The sequence below is a fragment of the Pseudorca crassidens genome, chromosome 7 (assembly GCF_039906515.1).
Source record: "Pseudorca crassidens isolate mPseCra1 chromosome 7, mPseCra1.hap1, whole genome shotgun sequence".
NCBI classification, from domain to species: Eukaryota; Metazoa; Chordata; class Mammalia; order Artiodactyla; family Delphinidae; genus Pseudorca; species Pseudorca crassidens.
This window is the reverse complement of record NC_090302.1, coordinates 18757056-18782372: the sequence shown is the minus strand read 5'-3', so window position 1 is coordinate 18782372 and position 25317 is coordinate 18757056. Positions and strand designations below refer to the sequence as shown.

At 41.1% G+C, this 25317-nt stretch overlaps 1 long non-coding RNA gene across 1 annotated transcript; it reads right to left on the bottom strand.

The window, feature by feature from the left end:
* Positions 1–1502: 1502 nt before the first annotated feature.
* On the bottom strand, positions 1503–2247 carry LOC137227514 (uncharacterized). The gene is made up of 2 exons (XR_010944878.1): positions 2013–2247; positions 1503–1815 (listed from the first exon to the last, which is right to left on the bottom strand). It is a non-coding gene; the product is annotated as an uncharacterized lncRNA (long non-coding RNA).
* Positions 2248–25317: the final 23070 nt, after the last annotated feature.

Sequence of the window (25317 nt, the reverse complement as noted above, 5' to 3'; positions counted from 1 at the left end):
TAGAGGAGGTGGAAGCGGGCTGAAGTCCTGGGAGCTGTGGTTTGTCTGGGGGAAGAACATGCAGAGAGATAAAGAATGGCTACAGCTCAGGTTAGCATCAACGATGTATCGCTGGTGCTTACTGCAATGCTTGGCATGCAGTTATTCTCAATAAATATTTGGAGAATGAATGAATGGAGACTTTGACAGTGAGCGGTCCTGGTAACACGCCTCCTTTGTTAATGCTGTCCTGTTCCCTTTTCTCTTTTTGGCTATTCTCACAGTGGCTAGAGAAACTTTATAACATTTTCCCCTTTCCTTTTCAGTAGCTAGTAAGGGTGGGAAGACCTAAGAAGGTCCAAGACAAACTGCGAATGGCCTTGATTTCCAGTGGTCCTCACAAAGTGCTGACAGATGTCTGACATGGGAGCAAAGTTGGAGACGCTGTCAGCTGAGGCCAAGAGCCAACCTCCTTTTCTGAGGAAATCTCCATAGATGGTGGTGGATAAGGCGCCACTGTGGGTCGACTCTGTGCTTTTTCTTTCCTCCTCTTTACCCCTCATTTCTCCAGGGCACATCTCCTTCCATCCCCTACCTGATCATTTTCCTTTCCTTACGCTTCTTAAAGGAGTGCTTTACATGCCTTTGCTTTGGTTAATTTCTTCTTGTACCATTCTTTCTCCTCACAGCCAGGAGGATACACAAGAAACTGGGGGCATGGTTGAGGCAACATAACTTGATTATAAATTTCATGGTTTTGAGAGCTCAAGTTTTCCTCCCATAGTGTAATTTCTATCTAGATTTAATTTCTTCTCATTTTTGAATTTTTAAATAATTTTCTTTGGCAGAAATACAATGCAAATTCACTATAAATGAAATGTAGAGAGATATAAAAGAGAAAGAAGAATTATAAAAATCACCCAGAGATAACAGTCATTCCATGTATTTGGGGGAATACTATTCTAGTCTCTCTCTGTTTGATTTTTACTATTCATTTTTCTTTTGGAAATTAAGGGCACCACTCATTCAATGTCCTTTCTTTCCAGGTTATAACAAACATTGGGAAGAAGCACAGGAGGTAAAATATGGAGCTAGTAGTAATAGAGAATAATTTTTAACATGTGGGGCTCCTCTATAAGGCAGAATTGAAGAGGGGTCCTCCTATAACCTGTCCACCAACCCTGTTATCTACTGTGGGGAGAATTGCATTTGACTGTGCTCGCCTCGCTAGCTGCCTGGAAAATGGTATCTGCCTCACAAAAAAGAACGGACAGCTGAGGAAAAGGGTGAATAGTGGGACTATGGGCTCGTCTATAGGAGGCTGAGCCTAAGCCTATCTCCAGGTGTTCTTAGACTTGAAATCAGGTAAACCAAAGAGAAACCCAAGCTCTTCTTCAAAATCTGTGAGGCAGAGAAAGGTGACTGCCTACTTCCAAAGTTTCACACAAAACAGCCTCTCCCACCAGTGCAAATTTCAGTTTGTATCAGGAAGGATCAAATCAGGAAAACAGAAACCATACTAATCATTTTAACAGAGAGATTTAATAGCGGGAATTGGAGAAATAAAAAGTAAAACTAGGTAAATAAGTAAGTAAATAAATAAGGCAACAAAAAAGTAACTTTAGGAAGCAGGTACTAGAGTGGGAAGAATAAAGAGAAGAGGCTGAGATTATCACATCCTAGGAGCAGAGAGGAGCGATCTTGCAGGTTCTGGCCAGCAGGTACTGGGATATCAGGAGCGTGGAGACGGAGCTTCTAGAGCTATGACTCAGATCTCCAAGAAGAACAGAGTCTGGCTGGAGCTGGTCTTTCTCAGGGTACATGATGAAACTGGCTCTGTGTGGGGAAAATACGGAAGCTAGAACTTTGCCATTACTTGGGTGAGGGGTCATTGCTAGAGCTAGGCTAATGAGAAAAGTAAGTAATCCAGAAGCAATAAGTGCCTCCTCAGACCAATGCTGTTTCTAGAGCCTAATGGGAGGAGAAGTGGCAAAGGCGAGATATGGTTTGCAAAGTCCAGACCCCACACTCACAGTTCAGAGTGTAGATGGATGCCAAGTTCAGTGTGGTAGCCACTCTGCAGAGACAGGATGGACCCTCTTTCCAAATTTGGTTTCGATGTAGAGACTGATGGCCCCATGCACATTAAGAAGGTATGAGAAGATTTCTTACCCACAGAATTAAGTTTTCTGGGGAGAGCAGAGGATGATCCCAGGCTGATCTGAAAATGAACTTGAGAGTGCAGGAAAAAGGGACTGGCTTGGCTTGTTAATGTGACCAAGGGGTGAGCTGGAGTGAGGGCTCCCCTGTGTGGACAGGGGCTTGCATGGTTTGAATCTTCCACTGGCCCCAAAGGAGGGAACACCAGGCTTTCTCATCACCCTGTTCAGATGTGGGACAGAAGGGGAAAAGGGAAGATTGAGACTTAAAAGCCAACAGCAGTCAAGCATTAAAAAGTGGAGTCAGACTCTTCATTACACTCAGAAGACAGAACAGAGGCTTTTCCTCCTGAAAAGGCTGAAAGTGCTCCTGTTGGCATTCTCCACGGGGAGAACATTTATGGGTAACTGGTGGGATGGGGGAAAGGGAAGATTCTGTCTTTCAGTTCCTAACCTGAGTTCCAGCTGTACACTGCATCTAGGAGCTTCCATTTCTTTCTTCTTTTTTTTTTTTTTTGCATTACGCGGACCTCTCACTGTTGTGGCCTCTCCCGTTGCGGAGCACAGGCTCCTGACGCGCAGGTTCAGTGGCCATGGCTCACGGGCCCAGCCGCTCCGCGGCATGTGGGATCTTCCCGGACCGGGGCACGAATCCGTGTCCCCTGCATCGGCAGGCGGACTCTCAACCACTGCGCCACCAGGGAAGCCCCTAGGAGCAATATAGTCTGAACATATTACCAGATTATTCACTGTTCTTATAAAACAGTTTCTAATAGCTGCACGCTATTCTCTCTTTGGGTATTTGGATAAACTATGCTTTATATTCTATCTGTTCTCAACTGATGGACATGTAGGTTGTTCCTGGATTTCCTTATATCTTTGAAATATGTATTCTATGCTAAGAAGTCACTGCTCCAGTCCCCAAGGATCCACTGAGCCCTTATTAGGTGCTTGGCACAGGATAAGTAGTGAAAAACAAAAAACAGCCTCTGCTCTCTGGACGGAATGACCCCATACAAACAGGACTGTGCTGTTACACCCTGAGGCAGGTGAAAACAACCAGGGGAAGCAGAAGGTCACATTTTTTCTTTTTATTTCTTTTTAATTAAAGGATAAATCATGAATACATTCTCATTCAAAAAACTTTATCAAAATACGTAGGTGGAAAAGCATAAATATCATCTGATTTTTGCAACCCTGACTACCCATCCTTCTAAGCTTTTTTGTGGTGTGAAAAAAGTACACAGATACACACACACATATATAGATACAGAATACACAGTACATATTCATATAATCTGCAGATTCTTTGAATATGAGGAGGACCAGAAAATAGAAAGATAGGTGCATAGATTATACAAAGTTCTGGCATTTAAACTCTTTCCAGTTAATATGATATCTTAGAAATGCTCTGTTCTTTGGAAAGACTGCACTGTTCTCACAGGAAGAATCCTTGGGGATTAATGTAACCTTTTCTCCACTATTAGACGTTCGGTTTTTCCATTTTTAACAATTACAAAAATGCTACAATATAAGAGTATTTTTATATACATATCTGTATGCAAATGTGAAAATAAATCTGAGCATAGTATCCTAGAAATAAAATTGTTGCATGAAAGGATACATGCAAGTTAATTTTTTTCTATAGATTCTTCCTCTCAAAAAGTACTGATTTAAATTCTCTGCAAGTGTTCCTCTTTCAACATTATTTTGCTATGATTGGTTACTTTTGGTATTTCTAAATATTACCATTCTAATGGGAAAAATCTCCCATTGTACTGTTATATTTTTAGCTCTTTAAACACATAGACTTATTAATGTTAAAGATCTTATTTACCAGAGATTAGGAACCAAGACCGCGGAGTAGAAAGACGTGCTCTCACTCTCTCTTGCGAGAACACCAGAATCACAACCAGCTGCTGGACAATCAATGAAAGGAAGACACTGGAACTCACCAAAAAAGATACCCCACATCCAAACACAACAGAGAAACCACAATGAGACAGTAGGAGGGGCGCAATCACAGTAAAATCAAATCCCATAACTGCTGGGTGGGTGACTCACAGACTGGAGAACACTTATACTACAGAAGCCCACCCACTGGAGTGAAGGTTCTGAGCCCCACATCAGGTTCCCAACCGGGGGGTCTGGCAACGGGAGGAGGAATTCCTAGAGAATCAGACTTTGAAGGCTAGTGGGATTTGATTGAAGGACTTTGACAAGATTGGGGGAAACAGAGACTCCACCCTTGGAGGGCACACACAAAGTAGTGTGCGCATTGGGACCCAGGGGAAGGAGCAGTGACCCCAGGGGAGACTGAACCAGACCTACCCGCTAGTGCTGGAGGGTCTACTGCAGAGGCGGGCGGTGGCTGTGGCTCACCATGGGGACAAGGACACTGGCAGCAGAAGTTCCAGGAAGTACTCCTTGGCGTGAGCCCTCCCAGAGTCCGCCATTAGCCCCACCAAAGAGCCCAGGTAGGCTCCAGTGTTGGGTCGCCTCACGCCAAAAAACCAACAGGGAGGGAACCCAGCCCAGCCATCAGCAGTCAAGCGGATTAAAGTTTTACTGAGCTCTGCCTACCAGAGCAACACCCAGCTCTACCCACCACCAGTCCCTCCCATCAGGAAACTTGCACAAGCCTCTGAGATAGCCTCATCCACCAGAGGGCAGACAGCAAAAGCAAGAAGAACTACAATCCTGTAGCCTGTGGAACAAAAACCACATTCACAGAAAGACAGACAACATGAAAAGGCAGAGGGCTACGTACTAGATGAAGGAAGAAGATAAAACCCTAGAAAAACAACTAAATGAAGTGGAGAAAGGCAACTTTCCAGAAAAAAAATTCAGAAGAATGATAGTGAAGATGATCCAGGACCTCGGAAAAAGAATGGAGGCGAAGATGGAGAAGATGCAAGAAATGTTTAACAAAGACCTAGAAGAATTAAAGAAGAAACAAACAGAGATGAACAATACAGTAACTGTAATGAAAAATACACTAGAAGGAATCAATAGCAGAATAACTGAGGCAGAAGAACGGATAAATGACCTGGAAGACAGAATGGTGGAATTCACTGCTGCGGAACAGAATAAAGATAAAAGAATGAAAAGAAATGAAGACAGCCCAAGAGACCTCTAGGACAACATTAAATGCAGCAACATTCACATTATAGGGGTCGCAGATGGAGAAGAGAGAGAGAAAGGAGCCAAGAAAATATTTGAAGAGATTATAGTCGAAAACTTCCCTAACATGGGGAAGGAAAGAGCCACCCAAGTCCAGGCAGGGCTAGAGAGTCCCATACAGGATAAACCCAAGGAGAAACACGCTGAGACACATAGAAATCAAACTGGCAAAAATTAAAGACAAAGAAAAATTATTGAAAGCAGCAAGGGAAAAGCGACAAATAACATACAAGGGAACTCCCATAAGGTTAAAAGCTGATTTCTCAGCAGAAACTCTACAAGCCAGAAGGGTGTGGCATGATATACTTAGAGTGATGAAAGGGAAGAACGTACAACCAAGATTACTCTACCTGGCAAGGATCTCATTCAGATTCGATGGAGAAATCAAATGCTTTACAAAAGACAAGCAAAAGCTAAGAGAGTTCAGCACCACCAAACCACCTTTACAACAATTGCTAAAGGAACTTCTCTAACTGGGAAACACAAGCAAGAAAAGGACCTACAAAAACAAATCCAAAACAATTAAGAAAATGGTCATAGGAACATACATATTGATAATTACCTTAAACGTGAATGGATTAAATGCTCCAACCAAAAGACAAAGGCTTGCTGAATGGATACAAAATCAAGACCCATATATATGCTGTCGACAAGAGACCCACTTCAGACCTAGGGACACATACAGACTGAAAGTGAGGGGATGGAAAAAGATATTCCATGCAAATGGAAATCAAAAGAAAGCTGGAGTAGCAATACTCATATCAGATAAAATAGACTTTAAAATAAAGAATGTTACAAGAGACAAGGAAGGACACTACATAATGATCATGGGATCAATCCAAGAAGAAGCTATAACAATTATAAATATATATGCACCCAACATGGGAGCACCTCAATACATAAGGCAACTGCTAACAGCTATAAAAGAGGAAATCGACAGTAACACAATAATAGTGGGGGATTTTAACACCTCACTTACACCAATGGACAGATCATCCAAAATGAAAATTAATAAGGAAACAGAAGCCTTAAATGACACAATAGACCAGATAGATTTAATTGATTTTTATAGGACATTCCATCCAAAAACAGCAGATTACACTTTCTTCTCAAGCGCGCACGGAACATTCTCCAGGATAGATCACATCTTGAGTCACAAATCAAGCCTCAGTAAATTTAAGAAAATTGAAATCATATCCAGCATCTTTTCTGACCACAACACTATGAGATTAGAAATGAATTTCAGGGGAAAAAACACAAACACATGGAGGCTACACAGTATGTTACTAAATAACCAAGAGATCACTGAAGAAATCAAAGAGGAAATCAAAAAATACCTAGAGATAAATGACAGTGAAAACACGATGATCCAAAACCTATGGGATGCAGCAAAAGCTGTTCTAAGAGGGAAGTTTATAGCTATACAAGCCTACATCAAGAAACAAGAAAAATCTCAAGTAAGCAATCTAAACTTACACCTAAAGGAACTAGAGAAAGAACAATAAACAAAACCCAGAGTTAGCAGAAGGAAAGAAATAATAAAGATCAAAGCAGAAATAAATGAAATAGAAACAAAAAAAAAAACAATAGCAAAGATCAATAAAACTAAAAGTTGGTTCTTTGAGAAGATAAACAAAATTGAAAAACCATTGGCCAGACTCATCAAGAAAAAGAGGGAGAGGACTCAAATAAAATTAGAAATGAAAAAGGAGGAGTTACAACAGACACTGCAGAAATACAAAGCATCGTAAGAGACTACTACAAGCAACTCTATGCCAATAAAATGGACAACCTGGAAGAAATGGACAAATTCTTAGAAAGGTATAACCTTCCAAGACTGAACCAGGAAGAAAGAGAAAATATGAACAGACCAATCACAAGTAATTAAATTGAAACTGTGATTAAAAATCTTCCAACAAACAAAAGACCGGGACCAGATGGCTTCACAGGTGGATTCTATCAAACATTTAGAGAAGAGCTAACACCCATCCTTCTCAAACACTTCCAGAAAATTGCAGAGGAAGGAACGCTCCCAAACTCACTCTATGAGGCCATCATCACCCTGATATGAAAACCAGACAAAGATACTACAAAAAAAGAATATTACAGACCAATATCACTCATGAATATAGATGCAAAAATCCTTAATAAAATACTAGCAAACAGAATCCAACAACACATTAAAAGGATCATACACCATGATCAAGTGGGATTTATCCCACGGATGCAAGGATTCTTCAATATAAGTAAATCAATCAATGTCATAAACCATATTAACAAATTGGAAAAAAAACACATATGATCTTCTCAATAGATGCAGAAAAAGCTTTTGACAAAATGCAACACCCATTTATGATAAAAACTCTCCAGAAAGTGGGCACAGAGGGAACCTCCCTCAACATAATAAAGGCCATATACAACAAACCCACAGCAAACATCATTCTCAATGGTGAAAAACTGAAAGCATTTCCTCTAAGATCAGGAACAAGACAAGGATGTCCACTCTCACCACTATTATTCAACAGAGTTTTAGAAGTCCTAGCCATGGCAATCAGAGAAGAAAAAGAAATAAAAGGAATACAAATTGGAAAAGAAGAAGTAAAGCTGTCACTGTTTGCAGATGACATGACACTATACATAGAGAATCCTAAAGATGCCTCCAGAATACTACTCGAGCTAATCAATGAATTTGGTAAAGTAGCAGGATACAAAATTAATGAACAGAAATCTCTTGCATTCCTATATACTAATGATGAAAAATCTGAAAGAGAAATCAAGGAAACACTCCCTTTTACCATTGCAACAAAAAAAATAAAATACCTAGGAATAAACCTGCCTAAGGAGACAGAAGACCTCTATGCAGAAAGCTATAAGACACTGATGAAAGAAATTAAAGATGATACAAACAGATGGAGAGATATACAATGTTCTTGGATTGGAAGAATCAACATTGTGAAAATGACTATACTACCCAAAGCAATCTACAGATTCAATGCAATCCCTATCAAAGTACCAATGGCAGTTTTTACGGAAATAGAACAAAAAAATCCTAAAATTTGTATGGAGACACAAAAGACCCCGAATAACCAAAGCAGTCTTGAGGGAAAAAAGTGGAGCGGGAGGAATCAGCCTCCCTGACTTCAGACTATACTACAAAGCTACAGTAATTAAGGCAATATGGTACTGGCACAAAAACAGAAACATAGATCAATGGAACAAGATAGAAAGCCCAGAGATAAACCCATGCACCTATGGTCAATTAATCTATGACAAAGGAGGCAAGGATATACAATGGAGAAAAGACAGTCTCTTCAATAAGTGGTGCTGGGAAAACTGGACAGCTACATGTAAAAGAATGAAATTAGAACACTCCCTAACACCATTCACAAAAATAAACTCAAAATGGATTCGAGACCTAAATGTAAGCCCGGACACTATAAAACTCTTAGAGGAAAACATAGGATGAACACTCTTTGACATAAATCACAGCAAGATCTTTTTTGATCCACCTCTTAGAGTAACGGAAATAAAAATAAACAAATGGGACCTAATGAAACTTCAAAGCTTTTGCACAGCAAACGGAACCATAAACAAGAGGAAAAGACAACCCTCAGAATGGGAGAAAATGTTTGCAAATGAATCAATGGACAAAGGATTAATCTCCAAAATATATAAACAGCTCATGCAGCTCAATATTAGAAAAACAAACAACCCAATCCAAAAATGGGCAGAAGACCTAAATAGACATTTCTCCAAAGAAGACATACAGATGGCCAATAAGCCCATGAAAAGCTGCTCAACGTCACTAATTATTAGAGAAACGCAAATCAAAACTACAATGAGGTATCACCTCACACCAGTTAGAATGGGCATCATCAGAAAATCTACAAACAACAAATGCTGGAGAGGGTGTGGAGAAAAGGGAACCCTCTCGCACTGTTGGTAGGAATGTAAATTGATATAGCCACTATGGAGAACAGTATGAAGGTTCCTTAAAAAACTAAAAATAGAATTACCATATGATCCAGCAATCCCACTACTGGGCATATACCCAGAGAAAACCATAATCCTAAGAGACACATGCTCCCCAATGTTCATTGCAGCACTATTTACAATAGCCAGGTCATGGAAGCAACCTAAATACCCATCGACAGATGAATGGGTAAAGAAGAAGTGGTACATATATACAATGGAATATTACTCAGCCATAAAAAGGAACGAAATTGGGTCATTTGTAGAGACGTGGATGGATCTAGAGACTGTCATACAGAGTGAAGTAAGTCAGAAAGAGCAAAACAAATATCATATATTAACGCATATAGGTGGAACCTAGAAAAATGGTACAGATGAACCGGTTTGCAGAGCAGAAATTGAGACACAGAAGTAGAGAAAAAACGTATGGACACCAAGGGTGGAAAGTGGTGGGGGGGTGTGTGTGGGGGTGTGATGAATTGGGCGATTGGGATTGACATGTATACACTGATGTGTATTAAACTGATGACTAATAAGGACCCACTGTATAAAAACTAAATAAAATAAAATTCAAAAGTTAAAAAAACAAAGAAAGCCAATCAATCTACCAAAGTAATAAAAAAGCAACAACAACAAAGAATTATTTGAGTCACAAGGTTAGTAGTACCAACGTTGAGAAACCCTGGGCTAGAGAATAGTAGAAACCGTGAACCTCCTACTTAGTCCTCCAAATTTTTTGGAATACAGAGCCTACAAAGAAAAGAAAAGAAAAAACTCTTTAATATCATTGTTCCTCTCAGCATTTGGTTGGCAGAGGTGCTCTTGCTTGAAGACATAAGTCAGTGATGAACGCAATTACCTCATTATATTGATTCTAGAGACTATCAAGGAATTTTTGGACTCTACAAAGATCTTACCATAGGCCGTTATTTATTTGGGTAAAAATCTGTGATGAATATAATATCTGTAATGGATCAAATCAGTGATTTTACCATGAATTCAACAGATTAGTTGAACAGTTTTTTAGGAGGTCTAAACAAACAGTGCTGCTCTGCGGTGAAACAGAATAAACCTACCAGGCTCAGCAGACCCTTTAGAATTTATCCCTCAATCTTACCTTCTTTCCTAGCATTGTATACTTGAATTCTTTCTTCCGTTCTAAAAGACAGAAGAAAAATGTCTTCCTTCCAGAAATAAAGGAAAAGAATTCATTTTGAGAAGCAGAGTCTTAGTGCCCAATAGTATCTAAAAGCTTTTCCCGCCTCCACCAAGGCAATATGCTGTTTCTTCAGCAGGATTTTTGTCTAAAGTTATGATGCATATTGAATGCACAAATGAGCAAATTAATTGCATAAAAGTCAGAATGAAAACCATTCTAATTACACTGGAGTTTTGTATCAACCACTTTATCTTCATGTGTTTAGGTCAATAGGTAAAACTACTTCAAGCTTCTCTTGGTTACATGAATCAAAGTTATATTATTAACTCTTGTGTATTAAACTCTAGTTACTATATATTACATATAACATACATATTATATTTATTTTTAAAAAAAGATCTTATTTACCTTATTGGTTTATAAGAAGATTTGATGATTAAGGTGTAGAATAACAGTATTTTATTTCTTTGACCTTCAAGTTAAATCAGGCAGAAGCTCTTTACCACCTTTTTAAGTAACATTTTGTTTCTAGAAAGAAAAAAACTAAAGACTTGAATAGGTTCTCAAAAGACTTATTTGTAAAACTTCAGAGCAATTTTTTTATACATCTTTACTGGAGTATAACTGCTTTACAACGTTGTATTACTTTCTGCTGTACAACAAAATGAATCAGCTATATGCATACATAGATCCCCATATCCCCTCCCTCTTGAGCCTCCCTCCCACCCTCCCTATCCCACCCCTCTAGGTCATCACAAAGCACCGAGCTGATCTCCCTGTGCTATGCAGCAGCTTCCCACTAGTCATCCATTTTACATTTGATAGTGTATATATGTCAATGCTCCTGTCCACTACGTCCCAGCCTCCCCTTCTCCCCCTGTGTCCTCAAGTCCGTTCTCAACGTCTGCATCTTTATTCCTGCCCTACCACTAGGTTCATCAGTACCATTTTTTTAGATTCCATATATATGTGTTAGCATATGGTATTTGCTTTTCTCTTTCTGATTTACTTCACTCTGTATGACAGATTCTAGGTCCATCCACCAGAGCAATTTTTAACTTGTCAAATATAACACTACAAATCCCTTGTAGACTTGTCTACAAGGGACCGTGATGGTTATTAAGTTACTGAATAGCTACCTAAGATGGATTGGGATGAACCACGCTGGGCTGTTAGATCACCCGAGTACCTCTACCTTTTCATACCATTTCATTTTGGTCTTTAAGGCAACCTGATGCACATTGTCTGCTTTCTTGATCTTCTTCCCTGAGATGTTGTGATTTTTTTTTTTCCAGGTGAAGTTTGCACTTCCTATTACAGACTTTCACAGGATCTTGACTTCCTTAATAGGACATAACACTTATGTAGTAATTTCCTTCATTTCTGTTGCTTCTGCTAGAACATAAGCCAGGGCCGGGCCATGTCTGATTTGTTCATTGCTGTATCCCCGGCACCTAGCACAAGGTGTGGCGCACTTTGTAAACTCTCCTATCATTTACTTTTGTGAAAGGAAGCACAACTCTCCCTTCTACAAAAGTGTTGAGGACCATTGAGCTGTTGTATATATTTAAATTACAGCAAAACTCCACGTGCAGTGTGGTGAGAAGCATGATTTCTAGATAACTCACTTTTTAAAGAATATTTATTTATTTGACTGCTCCAGGTCTTAGTTGTGGCATGTGGGATCTTTTAGTTGCAGCACATGGGATCTAATTCCCTGACCAGGGATCAAACCCAGGCCCCCTGCATTGGGAGTGTGGAGTCTTAACCACTGGACCACCAGGGAAGTCCCTAGATAACGCGTCCATTTATGGAACGCAATTATCACTTGGATCTCCTGCCTGAACCCCCTTCTTCCTCCCTTCTGATTACGTGACCTGTGCATTTCCATGGAAGTCAAAGACTTAACCAAATAGCCGGCAGACACCCAGCTCATTTCTCAAGGCCACTTCTGCCTCCTGAGCTCCTTCTTATTCTGGTCCCTGATTCTCTGATAACATGTTTATGAGAAACTCAGGCCTGTCTTCAGGTTCCATTCACACAAGGTAGCCATTGACTCAGTAGAGTTTAGAGTTAGGGTTCATATCAGATTAATTCAAGTAGTGAAATGAAATACATAGTATGTTCATTTTCAAAATATTCTTCCATACCACCAAAGACTTCCTCTCATCTTTTCTGAACTTGCTTCACTCTCTATCTTCCCTTTCTCCAAAGAACCACAAATCCACCCGTCCCCTATTCTTACGAAGAGCTACTTTGCCTTTGCTCTCTGGAGTCCTGGAACCAGTCAAGGTCGAGGTCCTTGAGACCTCAATTTCTATCACAGTCACGTATTAAGGAACTTTTGCCTCATGAAAGATAATTTACTCCCAAAGAGGAAAGTGGTGCTGGTTTCTACAACAATAATACGCTGCTGTATTAGTTACATTTACATCTATTACATCTCAAATCTAGGAACGTTTTACATAGGTGAATTTCAGTTTGGTTTCTGTAAACAAAAGAGCAGCACAGTAATTACTGCTCTCTCCTTCCATAAACAGGCATGCCTATGTTATCATTCAGAGAAAGCAGAGCTGGTTTCTCTTTACCCTTTCAGAACGTAGATCACGGATAAGGCCCAGAAAAACATGCCTTTAACACCACAGTAATTTGTGAGAAGGTTGGATTCAGAAGCATTCTGCTGAGAATTGCCAAAAAAAACCCAAAAGAAGCATGGAAGAATGCAAGTGCAAAAGTCATTAATTTTCAAACCAGTGAGGACTAGTTTGGAATTTTTTAAGAGGCGATATGAATTACATCACAACACATTTATGGGAATAACTTAGCTATCTTTCCTGAACCATTGATATAGATGATTCAGGGCAAGGTTTATCTAAAAAAAATTCTTTTACATTCCATAGAAGTATAACATATGTATGGAAAAGTGTACAAATCACAAGTGCATGGCTCAATAAATTTTCACAAATGGAACATACACATGTAACCAGGTGAGAAACAAAACCTTGCCATCTACCCAGAAGCCTTTCTCCTATGCCCCTTCAGGACCTCCACCAGGCTAATCACCCTCTTCACTTCTGATACCACGGCTTCCAATAGGTTCATTTTGTCTGTTGTTGAATTTTATATTGAGGCAATCATGTATCATGCACTTTTGGGGGTCTAGCTTCCTTACCTCAACATTATGTTTGTGGGATTCTTCCCTACTATTGCTATTGACTATTATCATTATTATTGATATAATTAAATTTATACTATAAATACCATTTATTGAAATGGAACATTGAATTCTCTTGGTTGGAATATTCCTTTTTTTCTATTCTTATTTAGAAAATATAATTTAAAAAACCCACAGAGGGACTTCCCTGGTGGTGCAGTGGTTAAGAATCCGCCTGCCCATGCAGGGGACGTGGCTTCGATCCCTGGTCCGGGAAGATCCTACGTGCCACAGAGCAACTAAACCCGTGCGCCACAACTACTGAGCCTGCGCTCTAGAGCCCGCGAGCCACAACTACTGAGTCCACATGCTGCAAGAACTAAAGCCCGCATGCCTAGAGCCCATGCTCCGCAACAAGAGAAGCCACAGCAATGAGAAGCCCGCGCACCAAAACGAAGAGCAACCTCCACTCCCCACAACTAGAGAAAGCTTGCACGCAGCAACAAAGACCCAACACAGCCTAAAATGAATAAATAAATTAATTAATAATTTAAGAAACCTACAGAAACACACACACACACACACTTATAATAATATGTGCTGTTCAGGGAGTGGAACTGACTTCAGTTACGGTAGATTCTATAGGTTCTGAGTCTTAAATGATCTCCTCCTCCTTCCACTTGCTCTTCCTCTCCCTCCTCCTCCTCCCCTCTTCTTCTTTTTCTTCTCCTCTCTGTCTCTCCCTCTCTCTCTCTGTCTCTCTGTCTCTCTCTCTCTCACACACACAGACACACACACACACAACCCCCTCGTTGGCACATTCTCTGTTCAGTGAGATCCAGTATTATTCCTGGCCAAACCTAGATCTCCCTATGGTTGGGCAACTGGAAGCTAAAAGAATGACAAGGTTCCTTCTCCCACCAGGACCTTATAGATTGAGGGACAATTTTACCATAGGAAGGGGGATGCTGTTACCAGACAAAGGGAATTGTCCAGTCAAGCTGAGTAGGAGAAAAATATAGACACAGTGCACATCGTACCTACTCTAGAGATGATGTCTAAGTTTGTGTCAGTACAACAATAATCCGATAAGGTAAGAACAGAGACTGTCAGTCAGTTTCACACCTGATGTCTAGATCTAAGGGATGTCTCTTTTCTGATGCACATACATTTTTGGCAGGATTTACAGAAAGCTTGGCATGATTCCCATTTGGTTGGCTAGGGAGTCAAGCATGGCCTGATTACATCTCTAGAGAGAGGGGGATAAGCTGTGTGCTGCAGGACCAAAACCCAAGTGGGATAGTCAACCCAGGGCCACACTCCCAGCACTGGCCCCAGAGGAGGCTCAATGCATTAACAGTCTCCCTGGAGTACCTCTGGAGACTGACGTGCCAACACAGTGGGAGCCTGGGCTTGCCTGCTGGAGACATGCATCCAGGCTTTCCAGCTGGTGGTCATGGTAAGGGCACACATGTCTGACTTCCCTATCTCACCTGTGCCTGCTATCCCTGGACAAAGGTCGGGTGAGAAGGAACCATCAGAGTTTCTCTGGTGTCTCCGTTTCTGGTAGCAGACCCCTTAGTTGGTATAATTACTGCATGGGCTGCTACTTGTCTACATTTCCAGAAAACTAGGTCAAGTATTTCTTTTAACGGGTGTTGATGTGCACCTTTTGGATGCAGAGAACTGATACACGTAGACCCCTTTAATACAGTGGGTTTCTGGTACTGCCTTGGAGACTTAAGTCACTGCTTCCTGGACATTTATAATGATGGGAGATTAAAATGGAACGAAGGCACCTCATGCTGTGTTAATTTTAATATATATTTAGAGGATGGGGAATCTCCCATTCATTGATACATTTAATGCAACAGATGGATAGACAGATAGATAGATGATAGATATACAGTGATGGTGAATGTTATGTGTCAACTTGGCTAGGCCACAGTACCCAGATATTTGATCAAACATTATTCTAGATGTTTCTGTGAGGGTATTATATAGATGAGATTAACATTATATCAGTAGAATGAGGAAAGCAGATTACCCTCCATCATGTGGGTGAGCCTTATCCGATCAACTGAAGACCCGAAGGGAAAAGACTGACCTTTCCCAAGGAAGAGAGAATTCTGCCAGCAGACTGCCTTCGGGCTGGATCTGCAACATTACCTCTTGCCCAGGTCTTTAGCTGCCCACCCCACCCTGCAGATTTGGGACTTGCCAGCCTCCACAACTACTTGAGCCAATTCCTTAACATTTCTCCCTCCGTGTCTCTCTCTCTCTCTCTCTCTCTCTCAGAACCCGGACAGGGAGAGAGAGAGAGAGAGAGAGAGAGAGAGAGAGAGAGAGAGAGAGAGGCGACAAAGCCTACCAAACACTCAGCACTCCCTGAAGAAGCCCATGGGAATTATTTCATCTTTGGCATCTTTAGAACATGCCTAAGAGCTGGGCACTGATACTAGTCTAATTTCACAGATAAGCAGCTGGAGTTAGGGAAGGTAAATCCTTGCCCAAGGTCTTCCCGATGGTTAGTGCAGACCTGCATTCTCACTCCAGGATATGTGCCTCCACATCAGGTCCCCTTGTCTTGGAGGGTCTTTGACTCTCGTTTATTCTCCTTTACACCTGCCTACCCTGCCTGCTCTCTCCGCGTGCATTTGGAAGGGCTCTGTTCACACCATGGGCATTCTTCCCAGCTGCAACTCTAGCCCGGAGTCTGTTCACACAGCCTGGTGTTAATAGAGATCCCAGACGCTCCTGGCTTCACTGACAACATCAGGGGCAAAAGAATGCAGAATAGAAGCCAGGGACGCTTTTCAGAGGAAAATGGGCTCCTTTCTTGAGTAGACCTTACTTGACCCCTTGAGCAAGGCCAGAATATGGGAATATGGGGCTTCCCTGGTGGCGCAGTGGTTGAGAGTCTGCCTGCCGATGCAGGGGACACGGGTTCGTGCCCCGGTCCGGGAAGATCCCCCATGCCGCGGAGCGGCTGGGCCCGTGATCATTGGCCACTGAGCCTGCGTGTCTGGAGCCTGTGCTCCGCAACGGGAGAGGCCACAACAGTGAGAGGTCCGCGTACCGCAAAAAAAAAAAAAAAAAAAAAAAAAAAAGAATATGGGAATATGGCTGTGAGAGACTGGACAGAGGTGCCCCAAGCTGCCATGGAAACACAGGCGTGTAATACATGCAACATTGTTACATTTCTCCTCACCTCCCCCTTTAAATTCTTGCAAATTTTCTGCACTGGTTTGTTCAGTCATTCATTTATTTCCTCATCCAATCAATATATATTTTTTGAGCAGGCATGACTGTCAAATGCCACACTTGGTGCTGGAGAGATGATGGAGAATAAAATGACCCTCCCTACTAGTTGCTAGAGTCTGTTTCTCTGATGGAAAAGACAAGCAAAAGGCCAGGCAATTCCAGTACATTGTGATAGGTGTTAGGGAAGAAGGAAGTGCACTGTGAAATCAAAGGGAGGACACAGAAACAAACCTATTCAATGAATCAGGGAAGGGTTTCTGAAGGAGGTGACACCTAAGCCAAGTCCTGAGCAAAGAGCGGGAATTCTCCCATCCTGGGGATGGGGATGGGGATGGACAGGATTGTTTTTTGGAAGAAGTGAAAATGTGCTAAGGTTGGAGGGCTGGATTCGAGAGTACACATGATGGTTGCAAGGAATTCAGTTATTCACTGTGACTTAGGTGAGGTATCAGGAGTGGGGTGGCATGGGTTGAGTATCAGGAGATGAAGCAGGAGGAGAAATTGCTTGGAGTCAGATTCTGTAACAAAGCTGGGCTAAAGAAAGCAATAAGGAGAAGAGAGGGGGAAATGATGGAAATCATGAGCGGAACATAAACTGCTTTTGTCACCTGCAGCTGCTGGTGTGAGTTTGGGTTCTGGCCCTCTCGCAGGCACCGTGTGTTCTAGAGCGCATGCTTCTCCCCCATCAAAGGAGAATAGCCCTGCCCTGTCTACCTCCTGGATAGTGATGAAGGGCAAGTCAACAGTGACTGGGAAATGACAGTGCACTCTTTGACCTCCTCTCTCCTTTCAGGTCTCCAGCTCAGGGTGGAGACACTTATCAGTGCACCACATTTGGGGCTGGGGTGGAGGGTTATTCCAGAAGCCAAGAGGTTCATTCTCTTCGGTGTTTTCCCCAGCCTGGAAGATAAACTCTGACTCTAACCCACTGAGCAAGGCCAGCGGCCTCTTTCCTTTCTGCTCATGAACCCCATCCTCTGGCCATACAGAATTCCAAAGCTGGTGTGCCAAAAACAAACAAAATAAATAAAATTAACCCTCCGCTAGTCTAAAAGTTTGATCCCCCCAACAATACAAGGTTAATGAAAAAGACTTGAGACTTGGATGCGATCTTCAGGCATCTATGCCTTTGCCTAGACGGAAGACTACCCACTGCCCAAACTTCCCTTTTTTGATCATTTTCCTGAGTTCATCTACACTCGTTTTCTGGTCTCTCTCCTTACGAAGGCTTTTCTGGTATGTGGTGCAGCCATAGTTGGGGATCCTCTATATGTTCATAGCAAACTGCACCTTCAGTATCATTTTAACCTCTACAAATCGCTTCTTAAATGCAGAGTAAAAAATGGTCCCATGTGTTTTATATTCTTAATCTCTCGGATCCCCACTTGCGTCATTACTATTACTCCATTACTTCATTATTACACAGTATTGATTTTTTAGAATACCCTTTCCCCAAAAACTGTCAAAAATAAGCAAAACAATAACAGCAACAGCAACAAACAAAACTTGGGCTTATAAAATCCAAAAGTCAAGTCAGTTTAACCTCTGAAATAAAGTAAGAGGAGTGGCATCAAATACGAACATTTTTGCCATTGCTTTTAAAGCCACCAAGCCTATCCCTTTGGAAATCCCCAATCCCCACTCTGACAGGCCATGCTGGCTCATCTTTCCACAAAGCCTCACTTGTCTAATCGCTGTTCCACCTGCTATGATTTTTCAAGGGAGAACATGCTCAGATCCTCTGAACTAAATCAGGCCAAGAGGCCCCTTGGCTGGGCTCTCCATTTGAAAATGCTCATGCTACATTCTTTCAAGTACATACTCAGCCCTTCTCAGGTTATCAGCTACACATAAGAATTCTGGTCAAATTGACTATGACATCTGATATATCACCAACTTAGAATCCCTGTGCCCGTTTCCTGGGAATCAGCTTAAGAGGAAAGGCAGATTTTTCATACACATAGGATAGGATTGTCCTTCCCCTGTATGGTGAAGTTCCACACTCATCCTTTCAAGATATGTGCCTTAGTTTCTAGCTCCCTTTTTTGAGACTCTAATCTCAGTGACTCAGGAGTGATTGACTTTCCAATCAATTGATCTATATTTACATCTCCAAGGTACCCTACTCTGCTCGTGATTCCTTGTAAGAGAGACTACTCCTGATGAGTTGAAAGTGGATTCCTGGCAGATACCTCACTGGTGCAAAGAAGGAAAAACAACTGGCAGGTATCTTACCACAATAAAATTTATGATTCTCTATTGCAGTTATCTAATTTCTTACCAGGATGAGCCACTGGACTGTGGAACTGTATCTCATTTACAGCCATAAGGCATTATGTCTTATTTCTAATCATTCCCACAGTTTCTAATATAGATTCTGATGCAGAGTTGGAATCCAGTAACTTATTATTTAATAAAAGGAAGAAGAATAAATGAATGTATTGACTTCCTGATAGAGTCATTTCTGGGTACCATATTCAAAATGAGAAAGATCCTTTATCTGCGGCCACCACAATTATATTTTTGAAAAAGACATTTGAGTTTTCCTTTAATAGGTCCGCTTTCATGTTACCTGGATTTCTGGCTGTCTTCTGTTGAGATGCAATAAGCCCAGGATTGTCTAATAGCAATGCAAATGGAAGTACTACGTGCAAAGCCCTCTCTCTATGAAGTCCCAGGATGGAAAGACCCACCATGAAGAAAACTTGCAGTCTCCTCTTCAACAATACCAGATATGAGTGGTATCAAAATCTTTCACACATAGGTACCTACTTGTCCACAAGTGAGTTTGTGTGTGAACATGGTGTCCATGGGTTCTGGCTCTAGCTCAGCACGACCTTGTATAAGTCTCTCTCTCTCTCTCTCTCTGGGCCTCAGTCTCCCTTTTCTAACAAGCAGTGGCATGAATGTATTATCTCCATGCTCACTTGGAGAATTATACCCCCATTTATTCAATTCCTTGAAGCTCTTGTGGTCTACATGTCTATAATTAGGGATGACATTGTTCTGGCTCCCAGGTCCCTACCTTCATCATTTACCCACAGGTGACAACTTGGCTAAGGGAGACTTAGCATACGCTAGCAGGTTGTATCCCCAGAGAAAGGCAGTTATCTGATACTGAGTACTTGGAGTCTTCGAAATCCTCAATCGTGGCTGTTTGCTGCCCCCTGGTGGTTTAAGGAGGCTTCTGCAGATGCCCAAAGAAAATGTCCCTGAAACGTAGATCCCACTCTTTTCTTATTGGAAGGCTTATTGAGCGAAATATGTAACATGCCAACACAATGCCTGCTACCAAATAACTGCTGAATAAATTCATGTTCACTTGTTTCTTCCAAAGGAAACTGGCTTCAGATCGTTGTGTTTAGAAGAGCCTTTAGAAATATTATAGTGGTAAAACAGGAATTTAGAGCATATAATACTAAAAAAAATCAACAGTAAATGATGGGTATGTATTGAGTAATACCAAGATATTGAAAGTGATCAAAGCAGAAAGGCAGAGAAATTCTGAAAAAAAAAAGAATATTCATTCATTCCTTTTTTATTCATAGTTCATGGAGGTGATAAGAATAGGGAAAGTCTAACACTTAGCTTCTCCATGTTCTATGTTTTTATAAGTTTTATTACATTTGATGCACAGAAAAACCTGATGATGTAGGAGTCAATACCCTCATTCTACACAGGAGGGAACTGAGGCTCAGAGAGGCAAATAACTATCTGAATGTCCGTGGTTAACACATGTCCAGCATCTAGAATTTAATCTAAGCTTGCGCTGCTCCAAACTATGGTTTCTCCTAATACATCACCCACACTTCTGGGGGTTTTACAATTATTTCATTCTTCTACCCCTTTTACAGGTGGACAAACCCTGTCTCAAAGAGAGATGCTACTCCAGGGCGTAGTGGTAAGGGTTTAACAACAGCTCAGGGTGGTGGTGTCAGTCTAATTTATATAGTGGTTGCTAATTTACATGGTCTACTTTATTGAACGTGGAGTTGGGAAGAAATGTACGTAATCAAGCCCACGACTGATCTCATGTCTTATAGTGACATCTCACAAGTATATATTGGGTACAAACATGTACTAGACGGACATGAGCAAAAGCTGAAGTGCCTGAGTCAGAGTCCAGCCTTCTTTCCCGTCTAGACAATACAACTGAGAATTGCTGATGTCACTCTGCTGATGGTCTCACCAGTTGACCATGTTCATTTCTGACTCCTGCTTTTTCCTACTGACTCTGGCTTCCTGACATGAGGAGATTAATACTAAGATTCATCAGTTTGAAATGCGTGGCCATCAATTTGGAGAAATACCCCTCACTGTAGAGAAGAGGTGTTTGCCCTCATGGTGTGGCTCCAGCCAGCATCATCCGGATCTCTGCAATATGCCTTATCCCAATGGACTGTGTGCCCCATGGAAGCATAATATTTGTCTTTTTTATACACATTGCTTCCCTAACTCATAGAACAATGGACTGCTCCACAATAGGTAATGAATCAATAGTAGTTGAATGACTCTATCTCTAGACATTGTATTAAAATTTCACTATAAGGTGAATTTCTTACTACTCTGAAACATTGCAGAGGTCACTTGAACTCTCTGGAAATCAGCTTTTCCATCTTTCAAATGAAGAAAATACTAGCTACCATGAGGGTTTGTTGTAAGATTAGAGTAATATACTGTATATCATGTGCTAGGTACACAGTAGACAACTGACAAAGAGCAATTCTGGTTGTTATTATTATTATTATTAGACTTTTCGATTTTTAAGATACTCATAATATAAAGCAGGATTCCTGAGAAAAGTACATACTGATCATAATACCTTATATATGTTTGGTGGACCATTTTATATCATGTATCTCAGTCGATAATCATAACTTCTCTATTTATGAAAGGTATCAAATATTCTATTTTAGAAATGAAAAAAATATGAAGCCTGAACAATCAGTAGCTTCTGGGATTTCTTCCACCAAAAAGCTTCTCTGCTTGGATAACTCTTCTGTGGTGTGCTTTTTTTTTTTTTTTTAACATCTTTATTGCAGTATAATTGCTTTACAATGGTGTGTTAGTTTCTGCTTTATAACAAAGTGAATCAGCTATACATATACATATATCCCCATATCTCCTCCCTCTTGCGTCTCCCTCCCACCCTCCCTATCCTACCCCTCTAGGTGGTCACAAAGCACCGAGCTGATCTCCCTGTGCTATGCGGCTGCTTCCCACCAGCTATCCATTTTATACTTGTTAGTATATATAAGTCCATGCCACTGTGCTTTAAAGCCAAGCTTCATTGTCCTATCCTCCCTGAAGGATTCCCCACTTCCTCCTCTCAAAGCAGACTTTGCCATTCCCCTCTCCGTGTTCCCACTGCTTGGGATAACTAGATCTGCCATAGTACCTCTCGGCTGTCATTCATTCTTCCATTTATTTAAAAACTTTTTATTGACTGCCTCCTAATAGTCAGGAATACTGCTCAGTTTAAGGTTTTGGGAGGTGAAACACATAAGACGTCTTGCTCAAACAGAGCTCAGATCTAGTGAAAGAGACAGACATTAATCAGATAGCCATAAACATGACATATATATATATATATATATATATATATATACATATATACCAAGTGGCTGCAGTTGAGATAGTAAAGGGTAGCTTGAGATTAGATTGATTTGTTTATTAAGCGGGGGCGACATAACATCCTACATGGCCTTGTGCGTCATGCTAAGGATTTCATGTTCTTATCCTACGAACAGCAGGAATCCCCAAAAGGACTTGAGAAGAGGAATGAATTAATCAGAATTTAATTTTAAAAGATCAGTGTCTCTTTTTTTTTTTTAGAGAATGTGGTTATTTTCCATGCTACTTGAAGTCAGAGACCATATTCAGTATTCCTGTAGCATCTACCAAGGTGGCTGGCGTAAAAGTAGGCGCTTAGGGCTGTTGCTAAATAATGATGTAGGCATATCTATACACATATGTATATATACACACACATACATATTCAGTAATCCTGTCAATGACTCACCCAAATAGCCATAGTTATGTCAGCTGAGAGATTAGAAGACTAGAATACAGAGAGATGGTATCATTTGGTACTGCTGGTAGTTGGGTAAGCCAGGATTCAAACCTGGTCCAGAATATTCTTGAGGGTCTACATTCTTCCCACAATAATATGCCCTGACTCTCATTGTGCCATGTGGCCTCTCATGGAAGTTGCTCAACAACGTAGACTCTGAGTACATGAGAGCTTTGCCTAGTAGCCTGCCTCTCCCAATTTTCTAGGCAACATCATCTGGTACCTCTCCTGACACCATAATTGTTCTACCTGCTCAGGCACCCGTCTGTCTTCCTGTTGCATCCCCCTCCAGCCCCACTGGATAGACTTTTTCTCATCATCAATTCCAACACCAGCCCCTAGTGCTTGACCGTTACTCAGTGTCCCAGGTTCCTAGTCAACTCACTTCTAAGCCAGCCTGTGTCAAATGGCATTGGACCTTCATTTTCCTTATCGAGAAATCAGAAACAACCTACATCAGGGTTCTAGAAGTTGAGTCCCAACCTGTAAAGTGAAACCTACCCTATAGTGTTTCTTCTTTTTTACCTTTTTCTTTCTTTCCAGCTTTGTGATATAATTGACTTGAAACATGTTGATAATTGATTTCAAACATGTTGCAAAGTGATAACCATCATAGTGTTAATACCTCCATCATATCATGTAATTATCTTTTTTTTTGTGGTGAGAACATCTAAGATGTACTCTCTAAGCAACTTTAAAATATATAATACAGTATTATTAACTATAATCACCATGCAGTACACTAGATGCCCAGAACTTATTCATTTTATAACCGAGAGTTTGTACCCTTTGGCCAAAATCTTTCCATTTCCCCCACCTCTAGCCCCTGGAAACACCATTTCATTCTCTGTTGCTATGAATTTGGCTCTTTTTGACTTCCACATGCAAGTGACAGCATACAGTATTAATCCTATAGTGTGTTGAACTCTATGTTTTCTATGATGTTTTGTAAGCTCATGTATTAAGAATTGCTTTGGCTCCTAGTAAGAGAAACCCAAAACCACATGTCACAAATAAATCAGGAACTTTGTTATTCTTATATAACAAGAAATCTGGAGGGTAGCAAATGAGGGCTTCTATTGCTATTTCAAGATGCCAACAGGAACCCAAGCTGCTCCTGTTCACCCCTCCCCGGTCCTTCCTTAGCACGTGTATGCCACCAAAATGGCTGAACCACTTCCAGGAATACAGTCACGGTCTAGACGAGAAGGAGGGGAAGAGGATGAATAAAAGGTATTTGCTGGCTAAAAGGACTCCTTTTGAAAACGATTCTCCAAAACCCTACCAACAGCTCTGCTTATGTCTGATTGGCTAGAACCTGGTCACATGGCCACTCTCAGTCCATGTTTTTAGTTGGGTTTTTGGTATTGTCACACCAAAGCCATCATTTACTGAATGTCAAGGTCCTCCCTCTATATTATTTCATTTACCCCTTGGAACAGGCCTTTTAAGAAAAGTATGAATTGTAGGTATGAAGTCACTTTTTACGTGACTTTGGGGAGCTCTGTGATCCACTCTGCATGGAAATATTTTCTGCGTAATAGCCTTTGTCAGGCACTTTGTTTTGTGAAGCAAAGCCTCATGGAAGCCTAATATTTGTATGAGATAGGTATCACTTGTTATTCCCATTTTCCAGATAATGCAACTGAGGCTTATGACGTTAAGTCACTTGATTAAGGGCAAATGGCTAATATATGGCGTTTCCAGAATTCCAACCCAGGTCAGTCAGACTCTGAAGCCCATGGAGTTTTCCATTCTGTTATGTTGCCATGTCTGAATCTGTCTAGCTAAGGAGGAGGGACATCCTTGAGGCATACCAGGATCATTTCTCACCAGCATCCCCACAGACTAATAAATGCCGACACACATCTTGTATCACGGCTTCCCGTCAGTCTCTGCCTCCGCGTTTTCCCCAGACCTGTTTCAAAGGTCCCCAAAGGACCGAAAATGTCATCTATGCAGACAAATTGGAAGCAGGTTAAAAGAGAACAAAGGGATATTGAGCCAGGGTAAAAAATTAACATTCCGAACAATTTTCAGTCTGCACAGATTGATTTTTCCTGGGCATTTTTCCTCTTCCCATTTTGTAATTTATGTTTATTTTCAGTGAAATTCAGTCCATCTGTATCTGATTCATTCACACGTAATTCATCAGCTGACGGCCCTGTCAGAGAAAAAGATTCCGATGTGCCTCTTGCGTTTGACTTTGGACTCGAGGTCTGTCTGGAACACCAGGGCAAGGTGACCTGTGAGAAACGTGGAGAGAAGCAGGTGAAGTGGCTTCACACCTCCCCTTCCAATATGCATGGCCCTCTGTCGTCTTCTCTTTGTTTTAGGCAGCTCTCGTTGTCTTCTCAATTATTTTGTAATTGGG